The sequence below is a fragment of the Agelaius phoeniceus genome, chromosome 11 (genome assembly GCF_051311805.1).
Source record: "Agelaius phoeniceus isolate bAgePho1 chromosome 11, bAgePho1.hap1, whole genome shotgun sequence".
In the NCBI taxonomy this organism is placed as follows: domain Eukaryota; kingdom Metazoa; phylum Chordata; class Aves; order Passeriformes; family Icteridae; genus Agelaius; species Agelaius phoeniceus.
Genome location: NC_135275.1, coordinates 7,695,439 through 7,717,667, shown reverse-complemented (window position 1 = coordinate 7,717,667; position 22,229 = coordinate 7,695,439). Strand labels below are relative to the sequence as shown.

At 40.1% G+C, this 22,229-nt stretch overlaps 1 protein-coding gene across 3 annotated transcripts in view; it reads right to left on the bottom strand.

Moving 5' to 3' along the window:
- The window catches only part of LOC143694999 (uncharacterized), a 34,216-nt gene extending 23,009 nt beyond the window's left edge, over window positions 1-11,207 (bottom strand). For all 3 annotated transcript variants that reach the window (XR_013183860.1, XR_013183861.1, XM_077184521.1), the window contains exon 1: window positions 11,024-11,207. The gene's annotated coding sequence lies outside the window, so the exon portion shown is untranslated. The remainder of the gene's footprint in view (window positions 1-11,023) is intronic.
- Window positions 11,208-22,229: the final 11,022 nt, after the last annotated feature.

The window sequence follows — 22,229 nt, the reverse complement described above, 5'->3', positions numbered from 1 at the left end:
TTAATGAAGCTTATGCATATTGCAAAATCTGAGTTCATTATTGGTTAAGGCACACTATAATTAAACACACTTACTTTTATTTCTTAACAATTATTTTGCTTCTATGTGTACATTCTTCTAATTTCTCTACTTTGAGATAACTACATTTTCTGGCAAGCAAATTTCTCTCCCGTCTTCCCGTTTTAGAGAAGGTCACTGTGACCTTCGTCAGTAATTGGGCACCAGTTGCTCAGTTCTCAGCTTGTTTCTCTTACTCTTATCTATCAGTATCACATCAGAATATCTTTTCCCAGCTAACCAATAATCTAAAAAGCTCTCTACATTATACAACCAAGCTTTATAAATGAAAACTTGGGCTCAAAATATTCAGGCTATGAGTGATTCTATTACAAACAGTACTTAATAGTAAAAAAATGAGCTAAACCAGCATCCATACTCTCCTTAAAAAAAAAATTAAAAAATTAAGAGAAAATATTATGCAGCATTGTTTGCTGCATATCACCACCCTCTGCAGAGATTTCTCTGTTTAGTCAGCCATCCACTTTCACAAGAGGACAACAGGTAATTCTCTTTTAGTTTCTCCAAAACTACAGCAAATCAACAACAAATCAAGTCCTGTGCACAGGACTTTAGAGATGCAGCAGTACAGCTCCAAGGAAAAACCTGTCAGCACCTAAGGATTAGACACTTTGCCTTGGGGATAGGAAAAAAGTGCTAAAGCATCCCTCACAAAGAGAAAAAGAGCCCCATTATCAGATGTAGCTGTGCCTGCATTTGACAAATGGGCTGTAGGGAAGGGTGCTCCAGCACTGATGTTCATTTCTAATTGTGGGCATGAAATGACTGACACTTGGTGAGGAATGAAGCCCAGAATGTCTCACTGCCCACCTGTGCTCATACTTACATCATGCTAAAAATCCTGAAGGACATGACAGCCTTGTCCACATTGCTGTTATAATCCCCAAAATCCTGCAGTCAACAAGGACAACCTTGCTGAGAAATTAATTCAGTCAAGTCAAAAGCCTGTCCAAGCATAGATGCTGCCATATGGTTTTCCATGTGATACATCCATAGCTCGGATTTTCACCTGATGTACTTGAAGCCACAAAGGAATAAACACAAGCATTTTCTCACTGATGTGCCTGCTGGATTCTGTCATTATTAGTGATATTATCGTCCCCAAGCAACAACTGTTACCTTCTTATATAAACCTTTGCAGATGAATTTCTGAACTAACAGCAAAATGTGCCTCAGAGATCAGGCTCCCCATGAACCATTTCCTGTAAGGGACACTCCCAGAAGCATCTCTGCCCTGACTGCTCTGGGTATGGCACAGCAAGATGCTGGAGCTGAGCACTCCTTGCTGAGGATCTTTTCCGGCACCTCAGGGCTCTGCAGTCTGTGCAGGTCACAACAATCTTTATTCAAACCAGAGTAATGTCTCAGACCACATTTACCACAGTTTGATGACTGCTTTGTGTTATTTTTAATATGATGGTAAGACAAAGTAAGTCTTTCCACCCATCTAAGAGACAATCAGATTTGTATCTCCTTAAAATCAGATTCTGGAGTGAGTTGTTGAGCCAGAAGAAGGGAGGAAGCTGGAAACCATTGGGAAGGAATGATGACAGTGGGGGTCTTCTTGGCTTTCAGGAAGCAAGGAGGATATTGGGAAGGAATGAAAACAGAAGTTGGGTAGAAAAACAATGCTGTGGGCACTCAGTGGTGAAGAGGAGGTATTGGATATGCACTGTGCTTTATAGTGAAAGAGTATTTAAAACTGTGTTTACTCTGTAAAGAACATGAAAACCACCTAAAAGACAGATTCACATCTCATCGAAACAGACATCATTAAGACAGATACTGAAATAAATTGCAAAATATGTAAAGCTGGTACTAATGTAAAAAAAAACCCACATTCCAATAATCACTAAGACTCATAGCAGGTGATTTAATGAAGGATGAAGCAAGAGCACTTCGTGTTGTCTAATCTGAGCTGCAGCCCTCAAAAATTCTTCTCCTACAGTCATGGTTTGCTGTGGGAGGATGTGGGGGCTGTAATTGTCCCACTGAGGGTTTCTGATGGATGATTGTATTTCAGATATCTGGACCTGTGATTCTGTAAGCCTCACTTTGACTTATCATTACATTAAAAATAAAACAAAGCATTCAGAACACTCCGGGGGAAAAAAAAGTTAAAATGGCTGGTCCTAAAAAGATGCACTGCAAAAAGAAGGGATAGTTTTTATTTTCTTCATGTAATCTTATATAAAATTAAAGATACCGAGTAAATACAGTGAATTTTACAGAAGTCCTGCATGCAGGGGCACTTACTATGAAATCTAAGTGGAATAATCAGTAGATCCTCTATGATAGGAGGAATCCAGCAAGTTTGTTCCCTACATCATCTTTCTTACATGGATTTTCCTTAACTGATTGGAAGAAGAACTGCCCCAAGACATTCACACCAGCCCTTTGCCAGAGGTTACAATCAAAGGTTACATCAAACTCAGACCCACACCTGCTGTGCAAAGTCTGATACACAAACAGAAATGGGTTTGCTTTCACCTCAAGCTTCCAATGGGTTGGTCAGTACATGGTGAGGAGCAGAGCTCAGTTACCAAGGGTTAAACAAATCTATCTACCAGAGCTCTTCTCTCTGAGCCCTTGGTCCAACCTGAGCACTTGGATAATAAGCAGCAGGTCCACAATAACCTAATTTTAATCTTGTTGTCATAATCTTTGCAATCTGTTGTTCTTAAATTGCATTTAACCACCATAAATAAATAAATAAATAAACCTACCCAAATGACAGGACCAGAAACTGGTTTAAACTCTCTTTTTAACTTGTGCTTTTAACTCCACAGACATCAATAAAGTTACTCCTCATTTTCAAGTAAAATCAGCCCCAAGCTATTTAAAGCTGACACCATGTGCACAGTTGAGCACTTTGTGAAATAAACAGATCAATAACTGACCTGAAAATGGTATTTAGAGGCAGAATTCTTACTTGCAGAGCTGTCCTATTGTCTCTTCCTTCAGTACCACAGAGCATGCTGACTATTTACTGTTTATACAAAACTTTCTACATTAAATGCTGAACTCTCAAATCCACCTACTTACCATATGCCATTTGTAGTATGCAAATGCCAAGCTGCTTCAGGTGCTGCTGTTTTTTCAGCAAGTGACATTTTCAAGGCATCCCCACAAGAGCACGAAGATCACTTCAGCAGAACTTGGGAGTTACCATTTAGCAGATGAGAAAGCAGCAATGGTTTGCACTCAGGGACTGCTCTGTGCTCATCAGGAAAGGGATGTGTGACACAGGAAAATTTGCTGGTTGAAAGAATATTTAAAATACACACAGTTGTATTTTAAGGTTGCAAATGCTGATGTTGTACACTACACAGAACAGTGATAGGAATATTCTTGAAATCTAGGCCTCTACTCTGCTGCCTCTCCTAACAGATGCTATCCTTACAAAACTGAAGCCAACAAGCTCTGGATACAAATTGATACCAGTCAGTTCCTGCCCCATACATACACTGAGTTACTGGTTTGGTTTATTCTGTTCCAACTGCTTTGATAAGCATCAGGTAACTGTTTGATGATATTACATATGTCATGCATATGTGTTCCAAATTAAATCTGTACAAATAAAAGCCAATTTTTTTCTTTTTTAAGATTAAACAGGAAATGAAGTTGCATTCTTGGCCTTCTTCAATATAAGACTTGTACTTTTTTGAAATATTCATCAAGCAGTCAGTTAGCTCAAGATAATGCCATATGTTCAAAGTGAAAAAGAACTTCTTCCCCAAAGAGCAATGTTAGAACTACTGGGGCTGCAGAAGCAGAAATATTTGACTCCCTGCCAGTCTCTGAGGTCCCAAAACAGAGCTGGTCGTGGCTCTGAGAACTGAGCTCCACACCAGAGCAGCTCTTTATTTCTGTTAACTTGTTCACAGCTTCCCAACTTCTCAACTCACACTATTATAAAATTTTAGCCTTCCCATCTTTCTTTGGCTACATCTTTTCCCCCAGCAGAAGTGGCTTATAAATTATATTTATAGTTTTACTGCACACTTGTAACTTTCATTTTGTAGCATTAGCTTGAGTATCAGCACCCAGGAGCACTTACATTTAACAAATGAGCCAAGTTTTTATTTATAATTAATTAAATCTTGGAGACATTTCTTTTTATATTTGCCATGAATTTAGGGATCCCGGACAGAAACCTTTGACCATATCTAATCTTTCAACCCAAGCTTGTGATCCATAAAGCTCCTTTTTAATCCAAAACTTGTATTACAATCAGCTGATATTCTGACATGTTAGTTCCAGTCACCACATATACTTGAGGGGCATGGAATTGACTGCACAGCTCTAAGTCAGGCAAGAGTGTGACTTCTTTTATCCTAGGATAGACTATAGAATATTAGATAGAATATAGAGAGAATATAGATATAGCTATAGAGTATAACTCCTAGGTAAAAGCTCTTGTGTTGTAAAAAGCCCCCAACCCTGGTGGGCAAAAAAATCAAGGCTGATTTCCCTTGTCAACTTGGACTATGGCACCTGAGAGCTTAGCTCATAATCAAAGCACAGAACACACAGAATTAGCCCCAGGCACACAGGAAGCTCCATTACTCTAAAGTTTCTCAAATGGCAAGGTGCCAGTACATGGGGAGCACTCTCTATCCAAGTATTTTCCTGGTGTCATACACACACCCATCAAGCCTGGGATTAACTTTCATCCTGCTTAGGAGCAAAGATATCATCTCTTTTCAGTCCTGACTGGCAGCCTATGTACAGCCCACTGGACTGGACACTCTGGGCTGCATCTGATCCACACAGAAGAAATCTAAAATGCTCAGCACAGCTGATTATATCACACTGCTCTAGAGTTACTCATCCTACCCCATAAAGCTTCTGTTTCCAGCTAAAAGCACATTTGTTATTAATTTTTCCAAGATGAATCCTGGTAGAAAACAACCCTTTCTTTCTGTGTAGATTTTTAAATAAAAAACAGCAAGCAAAAAATCCAAGACAGGAGATATGAATCTGACAGTTTTGAGATCTAAGTGAAGTTGACACCTTCTGATTGAGGCCAAGGTAGAAAAATCTTCTAAGTCCTATGAAGTAGCCTCAGCACTACATATCTTTAAATGTTTTTTGACATCCCTTATTTGATGGTGTCCCATAAAACCCATTAAATTAGTACATCAGAAATAAAAAGATTACAAGAACTGTAGATAGGAATCTACTCCAAGCAAAATCCTTGGTGTTTGCATACTCTTGGCAGTGTCACAAGGATTAAAAACCCTGCTACATATCCAGAAACCATTACAATCTGTGGAGGTAAGGAAATGATACACAAACCACATCTCTGTTTGCCTGGCCACAAGGCTGCTGCTGCCATCTGAGGTTTCAGCCATGAAAAATCCCTTCAGCACCTTGCCTTCCTTCCTCAGAACTCTTAGGTCCTTTAAGAGTTCTTTTGGTATCTATGAAAATGCATTGAAATCTTCCATTTACTGTGGCAAGAAGTTCTTGGAGATGCTGAAAGCATCCTTCCTTTTCTCCCCCTTATTACTGCTGATGATCTGTACACATAAAGCCATGCTGGAGATCTGGCAAAAAAACTTCTCTTTGAGGCTTAGCAAGACCCCTCACCTGCATCACTGCTTTGAGGTGCTGCTTACAGTTCTGCCTCTGCTTCAGAGAAAATATTCTTTTTTTCCTCCCCTAGGGAGAATGTCAAAGGGCTTTGTGATAAACAAGTGTGGGTGGGAGCCTGAGGCTCTCCTCCTCGCTCCCAAGATCCAGCCCAAATCCATAGCCAGCTCCCATGCAAAATTAAAAGCATATTATTAAAATACTTTTGCAGGCTGCACCTGTTTTCAACACCCACAAACCTGCTCCTGCCCTGATACTGCTGCCTAGTGATGTGTTTCAGCTCTAGATAGAAACCATTCTAGGGAAGCAGGGCAGCAAGGTTAATGACAGCTTTGATTACTCAGGTTGAGCGTGGCTGGAGTGAAGGAACTTTCTGTGTGTGATGCTGAGGTCTCTTTGTGTGTACTTTCACATCCAGCTTTAATCAATAAACAAGCTCAGCCTGTGGTGCAGACACTTCCATTACTGCAAAGAGAACTGTCACAGGAGCTTTAGTGACTCTTTCAGGACCTTGCAGCACCTTGCAGCAAAAAATTATTGGTTATTCCTGATGCTGTTTGATGTCTTTGGGAAGGCTGGAGGGTTTCTGTCCTGGGGTAACTCTGACATTAAACAGGCCTGGACTTCTCAATCTGTCCATGATCCAACTAAAACTTTGAAATGACAAATTTTGTTTCTGTAGCTCTACTTCTTAGACATGTTCCACTGAGTCTAAACATATCAGTCAATTTTTCCAGTTGCCCAGGCAGTGGTACAATTATTAGAGAGTTAATTTCAGACCACCATGCTAAAATTATTTTTAAGAGTAGTTGACCTATGCAAATGTACACTGTCAGCTTGGATTCCTTATGGGTATTGAATATGTAGTGTGTATTTTCTAAATCACATTCACTGAATTTCATAGTCAGTCTGGATGTGGAAAAATGCCAAGAGGTGTTGTTAAAGTTGACAGGATATCAAAGATTTCTATTACTTCTGCTATTTATGTAATTATATGTCAACCCTTTTGTTTTGGTGCTGCTTGTTTTATTTACATAACAATTAAAATTTATGCTTCCTTAAGTGCAGTTTGAGAACATCATAAAAAAAAAAATACATAAAAGTCCAGTCCAATAGTCCCTCTGACTAACAGTTCCTATGACTGCTGAAATGAAAAAGTCACAGCAGTCTGGACAGTTGTAATTAAAAATCTTCTTTGATGTTCTTTGTCAAGAAAAGTAACAGAGTTTAAACAGGAGATGAAATGCAGCAGGAGGAAAACAGGATAAAGCTGATGTCATTGTTCTAACAAAACATCCAAGTTTATGTATGCTTCCCACACAAACTCAGGAATGGGAAATGGATTTTCCCCCACATCCTAGATACTTGAGGCTGGCCCTTCTTCAGCTGGGAGGTTGGACTGGATCTCCCTACCAAGCTAATTATTCTTGTTCTAATCCCCCTCTCAGTGCGCTCCAGAATGGCTGGAAACTGCAGGATAAGAAAGGATTCCCATGACTAAAGCACCTTTCCCACAGCAGAGAGTCCTTTTGCCCATGGCTGCACAATCCAACTGGGTTTGTTCACACCCAGATTCTGCTGCAGAAATGGGGTGAGAGCAGAAGCCACAGTGGCCCATTGTGCCATAGCAACTGCAGTGGGCAATCAACGTGGATCCTGCTTCCAGGGGTCATAAAATAGGGAATGTCAGCCCACAAAACCAGTCACAAGCTGGAAGTACTTGTACCATGATTTAAACTGCTGCTTAAACTCCTAGACCAAGTTTCAGAATGAAGATACACTTGCTGAGAAAAAGCCTCCTCTGCTCAGGATCAGGCTGTGATCAGGTAATGTGAGTGGATTTATCCATTTTACTCATTAAGGGTGTTTTCCCACAATGCTGAAGAATCTCAGCCATGTCAACCCCGTTTTATAGTCTTTCCTTAAACTTTGAGGTCTTGATATTCACAAGGAGCTCCAACACAAATTCAGAAGGATAGCTACAGCTGAAGATAGAGCAAAGCCTGCAAGTAAGAGCAGTTTCACTGTTGCCTAAATTAAAAATGAAATACCTCACAGAAATACATTTCTTGTCTTTTTATCGTCCTCACAGCAAGAGAAGGGACAGTTCAGTTTATTCTCTTACTCTGGATTTGCACAAGGGTAAGTAACTCCAGTAACATCAGTTGAGTTATTCTGGCATGAACCCAGCATAAGCAAAAGCAAAATTTAGTCCCTTGTTTGTTCTTTGTAAGGCGCCTGACCCTTAGAGGCATCAGCCTGCTTGGAAACAATCCCGCAGCCTTCAAGGGAGGAAGGCAAAAAGATCTGACTTACATAAAAAATATAAGTATGCCAAGTAAAGCTGGTATTGCTTTACATTTTAGTGACTTAAAAAGATGCTGAAACAAAAGAAAAAACCCAAACCTGTATATGGCCTAGAAAGAAAATACTCTTGGTGGTTGTATTCTACTGCTGAAAATGTTGCTCCATTACTTTGGGGCAAACTGCCTTTTTTTCTTTAAATGGAAACCACAGTTCTTGCCTAAATTCTTCATGAAGAATTAAGAGTTTTGATAGCTATTTTAAATTGCTGGATTTTATGATAGGTAAGAAAACATCTCTCTCTGAAGTTTCTTGCAGCATGGCTGTTGCAAGAATAGCAATGCAGTCATCCTCAGCGTCATGGTAAGCCCAGCAGAGACTACATTACATATTTTGTAGTCTAAAAGTAGCACAAAGCTTGTTGGTTTTGAAGTAAGGACTCAAAGAGGGAGAGAGGGACAAGTGGACCTCCTTTGGTAAAGATTTCCTACCATGGGGCCAATCATTGCCTCAAATTCCTTTTCCAGTTTACTCTCTTGAGCAGGTTTCTTTCTAAAACAAATAGGGAGAGACAGCAATGGCACCAGTGATGGATGAAGCATAAATGATCTTCAAAGCCTTCCTGTTTCTCCCTGGGGATTGAGCTCATTGAACAAGTTTAATTTGCATTTACAGTCATATTCCATTTGTGGGGCTTGAGAACATCCCAGTTCAGCCTTGCAGTGTAACACCAGATCTTTTTTCTTCCGCTTTTCTCTAAGGAAACAGGACTAATTTGGTCACTGTCGTGGTTCTGACTGCAATCACTCATCTAACTGCTTATTGGAGCCTATTGAGTCATTTGGACCCAAACTTCCCAAGTTTGACAGGGTATGTAAGCTGTCTCTGGAATCCAGACAGTGTCTCACATGTGGATCTCCTGTGGGAACTGAAACTGCAGAAATCAATGACCTCAGTTTAAAGAATAGTACCAGTTTCCTTCATCACCTCAACTGTTCTGTGTATTTCTTCGTAGAGATATTTTTTACTGATATTTTGGCTAAAAAAAACTTCCTACAGAAACAGTAGAAACTCACTATTAGCAGAATCTTTTCTTTAAAAAACTAAAAATTAATCTTTCAAAAAAATGCAAGAAATACTTAGATTCAGGAAAACAGCACACTTGAACATCTCAGAGACACAGGAGAAAACAGTTTTCTAATTTCATTGAGCTCACCACTGTAAATTCTCCTCCTCAGACACTGACAAAGCTTTGTAGCTGCTGCTGGTCCATGGTTCAGAGATGCACAGAGCAGCCCTGGTACAGCACAGCACCTGCCACAAAACTGCAACACTGGAAAATGCACCAGCCTCAGAGATCAGACAGCATCAGCAAGCTTTCTGCAGAGATCTCCCCACACTGTGACAGTGACATCCCTGTTGGGGACATCAAGGAAAGAAGTCCTTATAGAGCACTACTCAGTGAACACCAAAGTGCAGTTCAGCACTAATGAACTGGTTCTTGTCTCACTAAAGGGTTCTGAGCTACAATCACAAAAAAAGTCAAGTAAATTTCTTCAAGGGAAGCTATTAATGCTGTTACATTTCACTGACACTCAGCAGCACCATGGCTCTGCATTACACTGCATCTGCTATAATTTAATCAGAAAATGCAAAAGAAACAAGAAGATAATGGTCCATTTTAGTAGCTGCTCAAATGTCTTGATAAACATTGGCATTTTTTAACAAGCTCCTCAGCACAGCTCTTGACTGCATTTATTGGGACCTGAGTTTTCAGTGGGCAGTACCTTCTGGCCTTGCAGTCACTCACAAAAAGCTCACACCCTGATAAGGCATTTTCCCCTCATCCCATATCATCAAAACCATTCAAGCCCCTGAAGCTGCCATCTATTAGTGGTTTAGCATATGGTGGTGATCAATTGAAGGCAACAAAACCAACAAGCCATTGTGTTTCTTCCTTCCCAGTTATTTATGTGAAGTACTCGCAGACCCTTACAACAGTAAGCTCTATACAACATGCTTTTTAATGAGTGGAATTGAAGTATTTTGAGACAGAAGTCTTAATTTCTTTCTTTGTTACATTTTCCAAAACCTGAGCATATCACAAGATAATGTCCCTCAAGGAGGCAAAGCTGGAAGTGAGCAGATGAAACAACCCATGTAAGGTCATAACTGTGCTAGAAGAAGAACAGATACTTTATGAGATCAGCTGTTTCCTTCAGATTTCCACCTCTCTGTGGTGCAGTTAAGGTCAGACTAGATCACTTTTCAGTCTTGAAAAGTCATCTGTGCACACATGCTATTATGAAGGCAGAGACAGGCAACAGAAGCACAGGTATATTAAAATATTAAATACCTATAAACATCCAAAGAAACTGTAAATAAGTGATCAAACACAGGATATGTGCAGAGGCCACACCTCACTCAGACTGGACTGGGCCAGCTCAGTGCTCTCACAGTAGCCAAATAGATTATTTTAAGGAAACATGCACACTTGCTTCTAAAAAAAACTGGTCTTGCCACAAATCTTTAGTTATGAATAAAGAAGTTACTGAGAGTTTTAACCAGCATTTGTACAGCCCCACAAGGATTGCTACAAAAACCTTTATCTGAGAATGGTAGCAACATGTAAAGCCTGTATGTTAAGGAAGGATGATTGTTCTCAGAAATATTTAGCTAGGGGCTAAAACAGATTATTTTCTGTGGTAGCAATTGGTGAAATCTTGCTAAATGTTCCAGTGTTCCAAAGTCTAACTAGAATGGACTAAGAACTTTTGACAATACATCTAAGAGTTGATGATGTCACAGTCAAGCCACTGCTCCTCACAGCATTAAAGATCACGTCTCACACAACTTTGCTCAAATAAGGCTGTAAATCATTGCACCTCTCAACCCTCTCTCTGCTTGGCCACATTTCTGTAGGGACTTTTTGTTCCCTATCCTCCCCCCACTCCCCAGCCAACCAAATGAAATATTTACTGTTGGATGCACCAGAATCATGAATTAATATATTTGTGTAATTTCCAGAAACTGAAAGACTCACACAATGCTGCAGCAGAATCCATGTCAGAATTAGGTGTCTCTGAAACCAAGCTCAAAGGTTGCAGATCCCCTCACAAGTATTCCCAAGCTGATGCTGTCTCTGTAAAAAAAGCATCATTCAAATGAGGTTTTTACAAAGTTGATACATGGGCAAGCAATAAAGAATGGCATAGAGCAGAATTAAATGTGCTTCTAAACAACACCAACAGCTTTCTCCACACCATCCCCACACCCTCTGCCAGAAGGAGACAGAGACAAAAGACAACAAAAGCTTCAGGAAAGATTCTGATCTAAATTATTCCTGTATGCATAGCTTATAAGTTAATAGATCTATTTTTATACCTTTGGAAAGAGAAAAAAACAGATGGAAGACTTAAACATTTTTACAAAATGCTAGCAGTAACTGGCTTTATTTTTCTTAATTGTGTTTACATTATCTATAATTTTTTATCTCTCTCCAATTCTCAGAGATTTTAAATATAGGGTTGAATTATAGCTTTTAATTACAATTGTTTTGGATAATATTTCACACACTGATACTTCACAGCATAAGAGTTGTGCTTTCTGACTTCCAGGGCTTTACATGAGAAATGGGTAAAATGCCATTGTTTTGTGTGCTCAAGTCCATTATAGTACAGGAAGATTAGAATATGCAGCTGAAAAGACAATGTGCATCTCTAATACATAGCTAAATAAAATTAGAGGTAACCCCACACTCAATGCCCACTTTCCAAATATTGCTTTTCGCTCATCTGTTCTTGGAATTCAAGTCTTATTCACCAACTGGAGGAGAGATTTTGTTTTTCTCCACAGAACATAAGCCCATGTAAGAAAGTTTTAATGCTTTAAACTTTTGTGCTGTGGTAATCCTAAAAATAAATAGTACATTTTGTAACAGCTTGTAGTCTTATGACAGAAGATGGAACTCACCAGGAGATTCAAAGCAGAGTCATCTGAAATACTTTTCTTTTGTTCCAAACCAACACTTTTTCTTTTAAAGCAATTCTTTGGGTTGTGATGCTGAGTGTCATCCCTGCCAGCACCTTGGGTTGGAATCTGCCAGCATTCACAGGGGATCAAATTGGTGCTGGTGGCTTTACCTCACCTTCACACACACTGATTTTCACAAGACCTTGAATTAAAGTCAGGCCTTCTCTTTTCCCCTTGGGTGACAGAGGAAAACATCTCCTCATTCCAAGTAACCTAAGGGCAAGAGAGTGAAATTTATCCTTCCTACACAATATGTGCTGTTAATGATTATCTAGAGATGTACAATTGTTATTACACCATAGATTGAAGGACCATGACAACTAATAGCACCTGAGAAAGCAATTGCCTTTAAGGTTGGTATTGTATCTAGTTCTTCAAGTCAGACTTGCTTTTTTAATGTTTTACCATTACAAACAGGCCTCAATGCTTTCCTCCATGGATCTGTGATCCTCTCCTTCCCAGCTCTGCAGTAACTACTAACAGACCCTAACTTAAGTGATGCTCTGGCATCTGCACTGGATCAGAAAGCAGAGATACAGATTTTCTGGCATTTTCTGGACATGGATGACTCCTCTGATTCAATTTCACTTCCATTAATTTCTGCCTACTTCCCCACACTCATCTGCAGCTGAAATTGGAGAAGGAGCTTTCTACAATCTTTGAACAACTGCATAACAATGCATTACCAATGCTTTATTCTCAGGCAGTTTATTTCACCAGTAACTTCACCAATACCTACTAAACACACCTTACACCTACACTGAACCTCTTTGGGCCCTGGACATTCCCTTGGTGTCCATCTGCCTTTTGTGAAACAATGAGCAGAGAGTGAAGCTGACACAAACAAGCGATTGCCTCGAGACAAGGCAGCAGCCTGGGTTGGCCTGTAATTTGTATTCTTGCACTGTTACTGCAGGATGATTGCATAGCTATTTGCCATGCCATAAAAAGGTACAAGAGACCAAGCCCTGCCCTTCTTGGTCAGTGCTGAGCTGTAATTTGTGGTGGAAACAGTCCTGGGCCAGCAGGAGGGGTGTGATGGGCCGTGTTTAGGTGTTCCACGTGTGCCAATAACGGGAGCAGATGGAAACGTCACCGTGCAGGGGACAAGAAGGAGAAGGGCTGCTGGCACAGCCTGGCCCTGGCAATTCTTCCAGCTCATTAATCCTGAGCTCTCAGCTCTGCTCTAAAGGCTTGTTTTCTCCAGTTATTCTGCAGTTAAACACGGCCTTGCTGTGCCCTGCACCAGGGACTGTTCAATGTCACAGAGCCTGAGCTGCTCCCAGGGAAGGGAATTTCTAAAGCATTTAATTCAGCCTAACCATCAGCATGGTTCCTAGAAATACTTACAGAGAGCTGACAGCTAAGTACAAAGACTTTTCTTAAAGAACAGGTTTCATAACTAAGTCATGATGCTTTCTAAAGTAATAGAAAAAATAATAAAGCAATAGAAATAAGTAATGAGGAGCAATTTAAACATACCTAGAGATGATTCTTGTTTCAAATAAATTAATGACCTTCCAATCACATATCTTTTTATTCATCCATAATTATAACTTTTTTTTTCTTTCTTTGCTATTCTATTTCTTCAAACCTTGAAAAATTAGTTGAAGGTGTTGACAGCTGAAAATAAATATAATTGCATGAAATTGCACATCAAGCCATCAAATATATGGGACAAAGAGATATACGTTAATGCAGTTAAAGTAAAGGTAAAAGCTGTCCAGAATTCCTTTAATTTTAGTATCTTCATCTTTCTTTATTATGTGCTTCCCTAAACAAATAAAAATAGCATAGTAAAGTGTGTGATTCTACAAAGAAAATACACAAAATTTACACTAACACAAAATACACAGCTATGCTAACTGAGGAAATGAATCAAGTAGAAAGGCAATTTATGAAGGAAGTTAAAAGGCACTCAAAAAATGACTGCTGGAAAAAAAGACTGTGAAGAGGCAGAAAAGAGTTCCATAAACATCATTCTGTGTCTGTGCAGAGATCACTGAAGTAGATTTTAGTCAGAAAAATCAGATTACAAGCTTTTTCCCAGCTCTCTTATTAAATACAACTCTAACATGACCAAAAAATATTCAGAACTGAGGAGAGAGTATTTACTTTCTAATAAGTTCATGTTTCTTATTATGTTATAATGAAGGCATTGTCAGCAGTAACACAGGGCAGAAACCAGAAAACAGAATTGAATTTTCCATTCCCATAACCTTCATGAAAAATGGCTGATAGTCTCTGAGAGTCACAAGCTCTGTATTTTTGCTAAGTTATTTCTTATTGCCATCATTAATTACATAAAGTCTGTTAAGGGGAAAAAAAACTGCTGTGGGAGGAAGAGGGTGTCAGTACCACAAAGTAAAGCAAGCAGTTTGTTTCAGGGCAGGAAAGGTCAGGAGAGAGAGTGGATGAGAATGGTAAAGCTTGTTCCATTGAAAATGGGAGCACAGAACAAAATGAAGGGTTGGAATTTCTGGTCCATAGTGATCCCTTAAAAGGTTAGACTATGGTTTGTAAAGTACCAGTATCTATGCACATATGCTTATGGCCTAAATCAGAAGCTAAAAACTCTCCTGAAGTACTGGAGACCAAAGACAATACCCCAAGAGGGGCTGATCAAGTTCCAAATGTTTGATACTAGCTCTTCTGCTATGCAGGTGTTCAACTGCACTGAAGTTTGTTGCCTTTTTTCAAAGAAGCACTTTGAACACAGAATTCACCATGTTCTCTTTGCTGCTTTTCAAAGTAAACTTTGTCTCCCCAGGCAGTTCATCTTTCAGGCTTTGTAGCCCTTAATTGCATTTTAAGCAGATATTTGCTCTGTGATGCTCTCTGTGGTGAAACAACACACATCACGACATGTTCTCACTATGTATAAAGAAATGCTGTGCTAATGTAACCCACTGAGTAGTGCCTCCACAAACAGCAAGAGGCTGTTCTCTAATGCTAAGGGAAAAGACAGGAAGAGAACTGTATGACTGAACAACAGAGACCTTGCAGAAAGACATTAAACCTCTTCACAGTGCTCTTGAAATAGAAAATTCAGTCACAAAGACAAGACATGGCTTTTAGATACTCTGAAAACAAAAGGTATCTTTTGCTTGTGCACCTAGAGCTATTTGCTGTTCTACCTCCCTATCAGCTTCTCATCAAAGACTGCCTACACAAATGCTTTGATAACAATAGGATCACAGAGATAAGAGTATTCATCATTCCAGCTCAACAGGAAACCAAAGTACGATATTAAGCAGAAACTGCAGCCCAAGTTGTGCACTCAGAGTGTCTGGCTCAACACTGCAACACCTTCAGGTGCCCCTAGTTCACACCTTTAGAGGAGTACAAGTCAATCCACATTCTCAAACTGCAACTTTTGCCAATAACTTGTGTTTTATGGATCTGCATTGCCAGGCCAGCAAGGGCAAGTCAGCTGGGAGGCACAACCAGAGGAAAATATCTGTGTATGAAAAACACCACAGTGAAATTGTGGCATACAAGAACTGAGTTAATCTGAAATCCCAAAACAACTTCATTTTCTATAGAAGGATCTTGGAAAGATTGGTCTGCAGAGAATAAGGAGTTAAGCCTTTATTAGTATTTCCAAAGTGGCCTTGGGAAGGGCCCTCCAAAAGAGGGGTTAATCTGGCCCCTGTCAATTAGCTCTTACTCTATCAAAATAAACCACCTTCCACAACAAAAACTGTCCCTGCCTGACAACATAATACAGCTACAACTTATCCAGCAATACAAGAAATTAAATGGTATTCACTACAAGAAGCTGAGCTTTTCTCAGAATTCAGAATCCACTCTGCTGGGTGACTTAATTCCCTTAAATATTTATCCAATATTGAGTGAGCAACACTTTGATTCCCCAGCAGCTCTGGAGACAGTTTCCCAGTGACTGCACGAAAATACAGTGAGAGTCTTCTGTGAAAAATGGAAACTGAAACAATACCATGAACCCTCAGTTAAGTTTCATTACACATCAGCAGCAAAGTCAGTTTGAGCTGGGTCACCTGTTGTGTCCATGTGTGGCAATGAACTAATACCAGAACAGCTCCAGCTGTGCTGTAAAGTAGACCAGTAAAAATATCAAGGTTTTATTTTGATTTTTGGTTTTATTTGGGTTGTTTTCTTTTTTAAAGAAACACACACAGTTTTTGTGGTGTCTTCAATAGCCTGGGATAGACCAACACTACACAAAGAACACAGGGATGGCTGCTGAACTGAGGGGAGGGCAAGCAAGGGAACTGTCAGGGCAGCTCTGCCAGCCAAGCCAGTAGCTCATGAAACTACTCTTCTCAGCAAATCTGGTATTATTACATGAAAGGCATAAACTAGATAATAATATTGTTCAAAAAGATGGACATAAAATGTCTCACTCAACATCTCCTTGGCTGTAAGGGATGGTAAGTCGTTCCTTTTAGTTCATAGAGAAGACTCTGGGAACTGGAATGGATTCTGGAGGTATGATGTCCTAGATTATGCAAAAGAGAGAAAGTAAGGGGTGTTTATCTGTTTTTAACAGGTAAAACCCTTTTCCAGCTGAGACTTTCTGATCTCGCTTCCACATAATTTGTAAAGTGTAGAGATCTGATTTAAGGGGATAAGAAGAACAAGCACAGCACAAAAAATACCTCATTTTATAACACATCTCATGACCTCTGCTGCCCAAATCCACAGTCTCATCTGATCAGAAAGTAAAGACCTTGCTATATAATCTCTGATTTTGTGGAAGACAATATTCTCAGCAGAGAGTGGGATAAAAAGCACCAGCTCATCCCCACACTCTCACTAGATCTCTGGAAATGACAGGCTCTGTCTTAATCACCAACAAACCAGCCCCTGTGCATTTGGTATTATGGAAAGTTACCAACACTACAATAATTTCTTAATTCCTAGCTTTAAAATGCCCCAACTAACCACTGCACTAATTGTGTGGTCTGAGGTGCTTCCCCTTGTTTTTGCTTTTACCTCCATGTCTCCAGCTAATAGTGCTGCTGAATGTGGTTTCTGACAATGGCACTTCATCTCAGAAAGCTATTATTTAAAAGCACAGTTGTGTTTTTCATGTTCTATCCTCCTCTATGGATGGATTCCTGTGTAAAGCAGAACTGAAAACTGCTTTCATTTTGTTACTCAGAAAGGGTTGGACCAAAGGAGAGCTTACAACGCTCAAGTAAAGACGCCACTTTCCCTGAAAGTTGGGTTTGGTTCTGTTTGTGTGTGTCCCTCAGGTGGAGCTAATTTCTATCCCTTCTAGGAGTTCTCAGTCTTGTCCTGCTCACATTTTGACAGCAAGCAGGTGCATTATCACAAAAATATCTCTCCAAAGAGATACAGGGTAGAGAAGAGGCCACCATGAACCCAAAAAATAATGATGGCACAGAAATATCTGTTCTAGGAATGCTGAAGTACAGGTCTTCAGCAGAGATGACAGGGAAAGTCTTCCTCTCACCTACTAAGAACATGAAAAGTTTCAAATGTTTTGTTGGAGCTACTTTGGAACAAAAGGAAAGGTAAGAGCAAGAGAGAAAATCCCTCACGCAGACTTAAGCTGTCAGAATGGAAATTAAGAGAAGAAATCCAATAAAAAATACTCTGTGATAACATCATATGACTCACAAGCTTTAGCAAAGTCCCTTCAGAAATACTGCTAGGCAGAGTAAAAGTTCCCTTGTCTTCCTCTTTTCCATTTACACATCCCAAGATTTGCTGTGAAAGGAAACACCGATATTTTCCTCCAAATCTTTAGGGAGAAACAGCTTCATGTTTTTGCAGCTGCACTTGCCAGAATGCTGTTCCCACCAGTCCCTTGGCTCTTTCCTCAAATGTCCCATAGTTCAGATTCCTTCAAGGGTAACTGTCAAATCCTCATATTAGTCCCCAGGACACAGAGACATAATCCCTGTCATAAAAGACTTCAAATGATTTTCCCATTTTGCAGATGGTACAGCTCCTTCTCTATAACACTGCCAAAAAAACCCAACACAGCACAGTGACCAAGCCAAAAACATGAAGTTTTTTCTGGGTTTTTTTTTTTTTTCCTCCTTCTATTTCAGGACCCAGAGGCTGTCAAAAGCACACACACAGTCTGTTCAAAGCAGCAGTTGGCACACATGCCTCGAATTTAGATGTTGCCCACCTGTATCTGTGTTGGGGGCTTTTAGAAGTTCCTTCACAAAGCCCAGAGCATCAGAACAAAGCTCAGCACCTGAGAACACTTTGCTTTGCTCTCCTTGGCAATGTTAGCATGTTTATCCTGTCAGTGCTCACAGAACAGCCTGGCAGTGTTCACCCCAGAAGACTGAACCTCATTGAAGGGAGACAAAACAGCCCCAAGGCCAGGTATCTCCCCCATGTCTTTTCCTTGACTCTGCCCACATAAGCAATCAAATCCAGTAAAAGGTTAAGAATTGGAATATAATGGGTAAAATTTAAGGGTGGGAGTAGGAATATTACAAAATGACAGCAAGTAAAACACATCTCTACTTCAGTTCTTTCCTCTTGTAGCCACTCCAAAGATTAAAGGATGGTGAAAAAATACCTGCTACCCCTGCACGTGAAGTTAACCAGGGTTAATCTATAATGCCTGCCTAACACACTCACACCTGTACAGACATGCTGCCATCTAAAAAAAGACTTGTTTACTGTGCTAACCTACACTGTATATAGGTTTGTGAAAAGTAATTAGTGTTTTTCAGCAATGAGGACAACACACTATAATGCTATGCAAAGAACAATAATGTTTTTCATCACAGGTCTGTTCTGTTGGAAATAAAAAACATTTTAAAGCCTCCAGATTGTGCTAAAGTCTTTTAGAAACCCTCACTGGCTAACATTTGACTGACAAATAAAAACTGAAAAGCCAATCCAGCCTTGTTTGCCTCTGCAGCATTGACCTGCCCAGGGATGTGGCTCAGTAGCACAGAGCACGGGATGTGCTGGCAGCCTCATGGCAGGTGCCAGGCAGGAATATTGCTCCTGAGGCAGAGAACTTCCCTCAGTGCCCTTCACAGGTACTGCAACCAAAATAGTGCCCTCAGTATTTATAGCCCACAGAAAGGGTTTAGTCATCAGTGTGTGACAGGGACACACCCCTCGAGGCTAAAAGTGAAAAACTGTTCAGGACTGCTGACCCGGATCTGGGGAGTGAGGTACCTGCTCTCCACACTTTATTATCATCTCCAGGGTTCCCTGCAGTTATTTACCCAGTGACATCTGAGCCTCCCCCTTCACAGCATGCCTGGAGCACAGCTAATGATTACATGATTAATCTGCATAACCCTTGACTCAAACAACTCTTGGCAACCCTTGACAAGAGCACTTGACAAAACTGCTTTTCCAGCCCCTCCAACACACAGCAAGTCACGCAAAGTAAATTCTGAAGAGGCAGGAGGGCAAGGTCATTTGAGCCTTTTGTATCACTTGGTTCAAAGTGTGTGTATATTCAAATCAGCAGAAAATGCTTTCTTCAAAAAGAAAGTGAAACAAGCAAGCGATCTTTGCTTTAAATAAATGGCAGCAGGTGACACACCTGGCTAAACATACCAAAATTAAACTTCAAATGGTAATGAAGCCTGAGTTTTATATGGAATCATTTACCAAACCAGGTTTTAGCAGAATCAAAAAGGCTTAAAAAAATAAAAATAAAATCACCACAAACCAAAAATCCCAGCCAGTGGAATCCCTCAACCAATTTTTAAGCTTTTCCATAAAACTCATGTGGGACCTTCTCAGCTTGCCAGCACAGACTGCATTCATCTGAGCTTTTCACTGTTCTTTGAAAGGGTACACCAAGATAAGATTTCCAAGAAATCACAGCTGGTGTGTTCACAAATGAACAACACAAACACATACAAAGGGAAAGACTCCTTTTAATCCCCTGCATGAGATCCATTTCCTTCTTTGTTAGTGAAAAACACAGATCTCAGCTTTTGTAAAAATGTATACATCATGCCTGAAAGTGATGGTATCAGAAATGCCACTGCTTAGCTACAATTAACTGTGATTTCCACTGCCCAAAAGCATCTTGAGGATAAGTGCTTCACATCCTGTTTTGATTGCCTTGCCTGTTTCTGTGCCCATGGATAAAAAACACTGAAGAGCAGCATGGGGCAAAGCAAGAAAAAAATCCAAAACAAATTATGAATAAGAAAAGAGAGTCATCACCTATTTCCCTAGAATATTCACATTTTTCTTTTGCTTCTCATGCTGTAGAAAAAGATTAAAGTAGAACTAAAGAAAGCAGCATGTAATTTGCAGCAGTTGTATTAGTAAAAAAACTTATTTCTAAGCATCTCTTTGCCCAATCACTACTTCCACGCAGTGGTACTGCAGAACAGCTTTAAACCAGGATGGGAGAATGGAACAGTGCATCATATAACTAAGGATTGCCCCAAAACCTCTTGATTACTTTCCTAGGCACTGCTTTCTTCAAAAGTATCAGAAGTCCCCAAGATAAAGATGTAGGATAGGGTGATACAACAATAGAAAGGCACATATTTGGTACACTAAATATATTTTCTAGCAACTCACCTCAAATAGAAACACAGTAAGAATATAAATGGACAATGCCCATTCCTTTCTGGAGATTAATTCTGATTTTATTTCTAAATGGCCAAACACTTCACTATGTGTATTTGTATTTTTACTGCTGGCAGATGAAACTGACATCACTAACAAGGAAGGCTTAAGAATCCACTTTTAGGTGTTTATTTTCATAAATTATTTAGCCAGAAGGTTGTTGCACTGAATTTGGAACTGTGCAGAAAGATCCAGATAATATTTAATTTTGAATCCCTTTATAGTCTGCACATAACAAAATGCATTCTATAAAAATTAATTTTTAGCCAAGTGTCTTCTTGCTACTTAACTCTGATTCACGCATTTAAATTCTAGTTGCTGTCCAAGAAAACTGAATTTTTATTTAGCAATGAACTATCTTTGAACTCACAATGTCCAGAAAGGTTCTCTGGCCATTGCTCCACTCAGAACAGTGTCAAAAGGGCACAGACTTAAAGAATCTTTTCCCACAAGGTGTGTCCCTTCCTGGGCTGTCATCTGACAGACACATGAAAAACACCCAGTGACCACAGAAGAGAATAGCTGAAGGGACAAAGGTGACAGCTGTACAAACATATTCCCAATGCCAGGTTTATGCAGGGCAGTGAAGTGCTTGGTTCTTAACCTTCTGAAACCATCATATATAAAGTCTCCCAAAATGTTTCCAAGAAAAATCAAAGGCATAGAGCTCCAAAATGGGACTTCACAGAAAGTCAAACATCTTGTAAAATGAACAAGTCAGATTTTGCCTGCGGCAAATTTTACAGAAACCTCCTGACACTGCCTAAAAGGCTGGTTTGGCTGTGCTTTCTGAGTTTCTACCTCTTGGCTCTTGCTTGCAAATGCTCAGGCAGATCTCAGTTTTAGCCTTCAAATTACAAAGTGTCCATGGTGTGTTTGACAGGGCTCCAGGACAGCGATGTCACACAGGCTGTCCCGAGCTGCACAACGTCCTGGCACTGTCCTCTGCCAGGACACAGCCTGCCACTCCTCTCCTGCAGGGGCTCAGAGCAGACAGAAAAGAGCAAAGATGTAACCTAGAGGGGTGAAGCTTTGCCTGGTGTACAAGGGAAAATCAGTTCATTACAAAAAACAGAAGGAATTAATTTAGAGCACAAATGGGGAGTCCCTTTAGTACCTGGCACCTCCAGTAATAAAGAAATAGCTGAGGAGTTTGAACCAGGTGAGGCCAAAAAAGACCCTGATTACCTTGTTTATCAGTGATGTGCATTAACATTCGTCCTACAGCAAGATTATTGTGGAAGCCAATTGCTTAAAGAGGTCTGCAAGTAAGGGAGGAGGGATTTTTCATCCATCTGAATGGAAACCATCATCCTCCCTTGCTTGTTTTACCTTGAAGAGCTCCAGGTTGTCTGTGAACTTTACTACAGTAACACAACTGGAGCAAAAACTCTTGCTGCCTTCCACTGAAACCAGTCCAGGCCAATTCATGGGTATTCAGTCAGTTTTACTGAGGCTGATGCAAACAACAAGAACATACAGCACAGCACTGGACCACGACTCTGTGGCTCTGTTTTCCTGATGCTGTTTTAAGCAGTGCAATTCATTTAACAGGAAAAACCATGAAGATTTGAACAGAAAACAAGGGACATAGCTGAGCTGGTCGGGAATTCTTTGATGAAATAGAC